This window comes from Cynocephalus volans, chromosome 11, assembly GCF_027409185.1.
Source record: "Cynocephalus volans isolate mCynVol1 chromosome 11, mCynVol1.pri, whole genome shotgun sequence".
In the NCBI taxonomy this organism is placed as follows: Eukaryota; Metazoa; Chordata; class Mammalia; order Dermoptera; family Cynocephalidae; genus Cynocephalus; species Cynocephalus volans.
In genome coordinates, this window is record NC_084470.1 from 66,541,365 (window position 1) to 66,549,302 (window position 7,938).

General features: G+C 35.4%; 1 non-coding gene across 1 annotated transcript; it reads right to left on the reverse strand.

The window, feature by feature from the left end:
* Positions 1-3,934: 3,934 nt before the first annotated feature.
* TRNAI-AAU (transfer RNA isoleucine (anticodon AAU)) lies at positions 3,935-4,008 on the reverse strand. The gene has a single exon. It is a non-coding gene; the product is annotated as a tRNA-Ile (tRNA).
* Between the last annotated feature and the right edge of the window lie 3,930 nt (positions 4,009-7,938).

A 7,938-nucleotide genomic window follows, 5' to 3' on the forward strand; every position in this document is an offset into this window, starting at 1 on the left:
TGGGAGCGCAGCAGTGCTCCCGCCGCAGGTTGGGATCCTATATAAGGATGGCCGGTGCGCTCGCGGTGCTGCCGGTCACAAAAAGACAAAAAAAAAAAAAAGTGTGCGAAAAATTTGTTAAGATTTGTTTTATGACCCAGGATATGTGCACTTGAAAGAATGTGTATTCTGCTGTTGTATAGTATCCTATCAATGTCAAATGTATTTGGTGGTGTTATTCTGTTCTTTGTAAGCTACTGCTTTTGTCTCTTTGTTCTATCCATTACTGAGAAAGTAATGCTGAAGTCTCTAACTATACCTATGGATTTGTCCGATTCTCCTTTCAGTTTTATCAGTTTTTGCTTTATGTTATTCTGAATCTCTACCATTAGGTTTGTGTAATATGTTTACTTCGGGCTGCTTTCATTGCCTTTGGTTTTTGGCAGTTTGATTATGATGAATCTAGTTATCAATTTTTTCGTTTCGTCATATGTCAGACTTGCTGAGCCCTTGGAATTTGTAAATCTATGTTTTTCACCAAAATTTGGAAAGTTTTCAGTCATTTTTTATCAATTTTTTTTTTCTGTGCTTTCTCCTCTCTTTCTAGGACTATTATGATATAAATAGTAGACCTACCTATGCTATTGTCCCACAGGCCCTTGAAACTCTATTCATTTTTTTCCAATATTTTTTTCTCTCTGTTGTTCATATTTGGTCATTTCTATTCTTTATCTTCAAGTTCACTGATTCTTTCCTCTGTCATCTCCATTTTGCTATTAAATTCATCCAAGGAATTTTTATTATTATTATAATTTGCTGTATTTTTCAGTTCTAACTATTCCATCTGGTTCTTTGTATAGCTTCTAATTCTTTGCTGAGAGTGCATTTGAGGCAGGCAAGGCTAAGCTATGATGTTTGGTAGGTTAGGTGTATTAAATGCATTTCCGACAGGATATTTTCAACTTAACAATGGGTTTATCAGGATGTAATCCCATCATAAGTCAAGGAGCATCTGGAATTTACAACCATAAAATTCATTCTTTACAAGTGTACAATTCATTGGTTTTTAGCATATTGTGATGATTAATTTTATCTGTCAAATTGGCTGAGCTATGGTGCCCAGGTATTTTGTCAAATATTATTCTGGGTGTTTCTAGAGGATGTTTGTGGATGAGATTAACATTTAAATCAGTGGACTCTGAATAAAGCAGATTGCCCTCCATAATGTGGGTGAGCCTCATCCAAACAGTTGAAGGCCTGAATAGAACAAATGACCGACCTCCTCCAAGCAAGAGGAAATTCTGCCACCAGATGGCCTTCAGACTACAACAGCGACATCAGCTCTTGGGTCTCCAACCTGACTGCCTTTGGACTCAAGTTTCGACTTTTTCCTGAATCTCTAGCCTGCTGGCCTCTCACGTCGAATTTTGGGCTTGCCAGGCCTCTACAATTGTGTGAGCCAATATTTTACAATAAATATATATACACACACATCCTATTGGTTCTGTTTCTCTGGAGAATGCTAATTCATATATTCACAAGGTGTACAACCTTCTCCACATCTAATTCCAGAGCATTTTCATCACCCTGCCAAAAACCTCATACCCATTAGCAGTCACTCCCTATCCCTGCCTCCAGTCCCCAGCAACTGATCTACTTTCTTTCTTTATGGTTTTGCCTATTCTGGACATTTCATATAAATGAAATCATATAATATGTGAACTTTTGTGACTGGCTTCTTTCCCGTAACATAATGTTTTCAAGGTTCATCTATGTTGTGGCACATTTTCCTTTTTATGGCTGAATAATATTCTACTGTATGGATGTACCAAATTTTCTTTATCCATTTGTCAGTTGATGGTTATTTAGATTGTTTCCACTTTTTTGGCTATTATGACTAATGCAGAGCACTGGCATACAAGTTTTTGTGTGTACACATTTTCAGTTTTCTTGAGTATATACTAGAATTGCTGGATCATATGTTAATTCTATATTTAACTTTCTGAGGAACTGAAAAACTATTTTCAAAGGGCCGCACCATTCTACATTACTACCAGCAGTGTACGAGGGTTCCAATTTCTCCACATCCTTGCCAGTACTTGTTATAGCCTGTTCTTTTTTTATTATAGCTGTACTAACAGGTATGAAGTGGTATTTCATTGTCTTTTTTATTAACATTTTATGGACTTTCTCGTTCTGGTAGTGACTTTAACCCAATCCCTTCTTAAGAGACCCTATACACCTAACCCTAAGCTACAATGTACAGCCACACAGCAGGTAAAAAGGAAAAGTTCCCCTTTGCCCTCACTTTTATGCCCTCACATAGCAACCACTTATAACACTTTCAACAATTTACTATATACCCTTTCAGGCTTTGTCCCTTCATTCACACACACTTACAGCGTTATTTTAACTTACTTTTGTTTTTACATAAATGACATCATAATATGCATATTCTGTACCTTGCTTTTTATTTAACATTTTATTTCTGAAGTCTGTTGTATAAATAATATGCATGCATTGTGTAAATAAGAATTATCGTAAATAGAATATAGTATCTTCCAGATGAATGAGTACATCTGGATTTCTACAAATTTCTGATGACAATTTTAGGGGAAAAGGACTTAAATCTAGTGATTGTTCTTAAATCTTAATTGTAAAGTTTAATATTTATACAGACAAGGATCTCCGTATTTTGTAGCCAAAACTACATATTATTTCTAAGAAATTCTTGGAACTTAAGAGAATTTGACTACTTTAGGTATCAAACACTCAGATGTCTGCTCCTGCCCAAAACAAGGAAGAAAGGAAGGAAGAAAAGAAAAAATTCAGTGCACTTTTCAAGTATTGGCATCATAGTTGGTGAGTCTATCTTCTGGAAGGCTTAGTGGGAACGGGCAACTCTGGAGTTGGACATTACTTGATCTGAATTCTGGCTGAGCTACTTCCCAGATGTGTGCCCCTGATCAAGTTATTTAGTCTTACGGTGTCCCTCAATTTGCTCATCTGTGAAATGGAGATAATAAATCATCATCATAAAAATATCTGAAGCTAGGTTTCCTTACTTGTAAGGTAGGTTGACTTTTATATCCACCTTGCAGAGCTACTGTGAGAATTAAATGGGATAATTCATGTGAAGCACCATTTTGCATAGCTCATGGTGGATACTTTTTTAGTCCATTTTGGCAGCTATAACAAAAATACCACAGACTGGGTAGCTTATAACAACAGAAATTCATTTTTCACAGTTCCTGAGGCTGGGAAGTCCAAGATTAAAGTGTGGGCAGATTTGGTGTCTGGTAAGGGTCAGCTTCCTGGTTCACAGACAGTTGTCTTCTCGCTGTGTCCCCAGATAGTGAAACAGGCAAGGGCACTCTCTGGGGTCCCTCATATAAGGGCACTAATCCACCCTCATGACCTAATCACCTCTCAAAGGCCCTCATCTCCTAAAACCATCACCTTGGGGATTAGGTTTCAACCTATGAATTTAGGGGACATAAACATTTAGCTTATGGCAGACACTTAATAAATGGTAGTATTGATTGTTTTATTATTAGTATAATCATCTTTTATCTTTATGACTTTGGAGAGGAGGCTTATTCTAGTCATTCTAGTCATCATGCAAAAGGAAAACTCATGGGCCAAAAAATGTAATAAAGATATATCAATCATAGAGATAAGCTATCAAGACACTAGAAAGTGATAACAAGAATGCAAAGGTGTCAGATAAAGCCGTGGAAAAAATTACAAAGGAAAAGACTGAGATTTGACTAAAAATATTTAAATTTCTGTATGCAAAAATCATAAAATTAAAAGGCAAATGTTAAGAAATTGAGTCAAAATACAGTAATCAAATGTTTACTATATAAAGAACTGATACACATCAATAAGAAAAACTATGTAGTACCCTGTACTGCTGCAACAATGCTGGTATTCTGGGGTTTTTTTTGGCAGCTGGCCGGTACAGGGATCAAACCCTTGACCTTGGTGTTATTAGCACCATGCTCTATCCAACTGAGCTAACTGGCCAACCCAACGTTGTTTTTATAAGCCCTTACAACTTAAAATGAGGGAGTAGTGGAAAACTCACTCACTGATCTATGTGTCAGCTAAGTTGGGAGAATGTAGCAAGGCTTGGCTGAGTTTGGCTGCGACTGCAGGCTAGGCTCAGGTCTGCTTCATGTTTCTCAGTTTGGAGCCCAGCCTAAAGTGGCAGCAGCTGCTCAGTGCATGGTTATTTGCTAGTTTATGATGTGGTAAATAGGGCATAAACTATGGTGTCATTTATTTCACTGAAATTACCTTGTTATAAAATGCTACTTAAAGGAGATGGTCTGCTAGGCCATCCTAGGAGACCTAGAGGAAAAGAACAGACACAAAGTTCCTAAATGTTGGTGAATTTATACTAGATGTAAGGTAAGTGATAAACTCTTTAGGTTGGGGGTTCATTTGTGGAACTCAGTGATGCCTGTTGACACCAACATACTTGCCAAGGTATTAGGGGAAAAGGAAAAGAACGGGAATAATAAGAAAATAGGAGAGGAAAATGGGAAGGGGTGAATCTAACAAGGTGTGGAGTGGTGAGAGCAACCTAGAGTTACCTCAGCTGCTGTGGACTGGTGCCCCAACAGGAGACGGGACAGTCAAAATGAGCATTAAATTAGCCAAATACATGAGAAGGAGTTTTTATTATTACGGTGCTCGGTGAAATGGAGATAGCAAGTCACACTGTGATACGGGTTTTGCATCAAGAAAATGGACTAGCTCATGGCTCCCTGCCTTTTGGAGTAGGCACAAAGCCCATGTTGGTGCCGTGTGTTGGGTTCAGTCATGGGGGATTTATGCCATTTGTGTGATGTGTGATAAGATGCAGGAGGGGAAAGCAGCTATTAACACTGATTAACTCACAAGTTGACCACCAGCACACACAGCCATTGTTTCCACCAGCGCTCTTTAGTGATGGGCTTTGTCTGGCTGGCTTCACAAGAGACAAATGCCATTACAGGAGACCAAATAACCTTATTTAGGCAGTTGTCAGATAATAGAGACGCTCCAGGTATTAGCCTGACTGCATTAGTTTGATTTGTTACTACCGTTCACCTTGTCCTGGGCATTAATGGAGACAAAGGCCTAGAATTACCAGGAGCAAAGATAAGCTGTGGATTAGAGCCTGTGTGTTTTGAGGAAAGAAAATTCTATCTTAAGTTTTCATTTTGCTTGATTTTTCCTCAAAGTTAAAGTCCAGTTTTTTCCCTGAATATCATTATATTTTCTCCAAAAAACTAACAATTGTAATTCTAAAAATGTTACCGATTCATAATTTCCTTTAACAAGATCAGCCTTCATCTTTCAGGTTTTTGAAAATGATTTTAGGGGAAATACACTAGTAATCTTGCATATTATTTCGCTTCTTGAATATTCTTACATATTATGAACTTGCTTCACAAAAGTTATAATACAACTGATATTCTGTTATTAGTATTGAAAAATATAAAAGGATGTACATATTGCATTTAAAATTACTTTAATATTATAAATTCTGCTATTGTAATTTTTCCTGACTTCTAAATATTATTTGTTTCAGGTATAAATGTATCATTTCTATTATAAATTATTTCAATTATAAATATATAACTTCAGTAATAAACACACTTTATTCCAAAAATAAACATAATTTGAATTTTAGGGCCACATAAATTAGTTACATAAAATTATTACTGGAAAATACTAAGATAATACTATAGTTTGTTTCTTTGCACACCAGACTTTTATAGGTATCATCAGTTTTTATATTTAAAAAAAATTTAAGTGCATTATTTTTGTTGATGAATGTTTGTGATGCTGTTTCTTTGTTTTTTTCTTTTTCTTGTATTCTATAATTTTATACAGAATCCTCACACTCCTCAGGGACTTGGTGATGAGGTTTAATTCCAGATAAATTCTAGACCAACTGTGATTACACTTTGAAAGTCTCACCTTTGTGAAAAGCACTACTTCAAAAACGCTTAAATATTAACATTAATATTGTAGAATACTTTGTTGTTATGTACAAGACTTGAAATCTCTTCCTAAATAAAAGCAGACATTAAGGAGACAGAGCTGTAATTCTGACATGACACAGAACAGAATGTCAAGTGTGGTCACATATTAAAAAATACCAACAGCAACAACAATAATATATATGCGTGTATATATGTATACATAGGTGTTTTTACACTATACAAAAAGATCTATAGAAATGTTTAATGGTGGTTACCTCTGAAGTATGAGATTTGAGGGAGATTTTACTCTATTTCTATACTGCTTATAAATTGTTTACAGTGTCAGTATGGCTTTTGGGATTAAAATAAAAGCTTACCCATCACATGACACATTCATCACTTCTAACCTACTCCCCCAAGGCCTACTCCTGGTGACTTCCAGTCTTCCAACTTAACCTAATTTCTTAGGAACCTAATGGAGAGCAAAGAAAGCTCCTGGTGGATAAATTTTACTAATATACTTCATAAGTAGTGCTTCAAAATTTTTTAATAAATGGAAGCATCGCTTTGTACTGGAAAAGTGACCCAGTCTTTCTTGGTATACATTTAATGCCTCTAATCTTCTGTTAACTGCCCTCCTGCCCTCTTTTCCTTCTTTCCTCCTCCCTCTTCACCTCAGCAATAGCAGAACAGAATATGCACAGCTTATTGCTGACCGGTTATTGGGACACAGCTCTTTCCCCCAAATGTGCTCTTAACAAATGATTTCACAAAGCTCTAAATCTGAGTCATGCTGCTTTTCCTCAGAAATAATATGCAAACAACCTCTAGTATTTCACATGTAAAAAAAAACAGTGGTTATAGAGTTGATAATTCAATGAGAACCATTTACTCTGATCATCATTGGGAGAGAGGAAGGAGAGAGGAATAGGAAAGAAAGAAAAGAAAAGAAAGGGAGAAATCAGTTCAAATGGACAAAGTTGAAATACGGCTTCCAGATTTCCAGTGGAAAGGAGTCCCTTCTTTTCATGCCTCTTACTCTAGTCTCATTTTATTTGGCAGATATAATGGCAGGGAAAATGGGGAACAAAAACATTAATTTTTTGTTGCTTAAAAAGTGCCCTGATTATTTCTCGTGACTATGTCAGAGCACATACAAAAGGCAGGTCAATTATCCTCCCTTCTCAGTCAACATAATATTGTTAATAAAATATACAGTTGATTGGAAAACACTAAATTGGAAGTAGATATGTCAGATGGTCACTATTACTTGAATAAATGAAAGCAAAGCACATTAAATGAACTAAAAAAGTATTTTAAAAATTTGCATTTATTTGCAGCTTAATTCTTTTGTGCAGTGCAATACCAATAGTATGAATACAATAGCTGATGCTTTTATCTCTACTTTGGCATAATGACTTTGCTTTAAAAAAAAAAAACAAAACTTGAAACTGGCATGCTATAAGGATTTATTTTGATATATGAAGAGAAATTCTTACTGCTTTATGCCATAAATCAAGAGAAACTGAAGACTGAAGATACACAAATAAATCATCTTCTATAATATAGTTAAGCATAATCATGTTGCACTTGAAGGAAACTAATTGAAACAAATCACACCTTTGTTCTTCAGATTATTTTACTTGAAATACTTTGTAAATGGAATTCAGTTTGTGGTATCACTTAGTCATGAGTTTACTGATTTTAGCAAACTAATTTATTAACCTTGCTCACTTAAAAAATAGCTGGCTTTTCTGAAAATGTTTATTAAAATATATAGGAAAGATCTTTACTGTAACTAAAAGTGCTCAAATATAATATGTACCATGCTATAACGATAATTATTTACAATATATTTTCAAAAAAAGGGACAATATTCAGAATAAATGCAGGAAAGAAAACATCACATTTTAAACACTTGATGTTTCCATTGAGTCTTCATGTTCTGCAATATAATTTCACATGTTTAGTTTTCTAT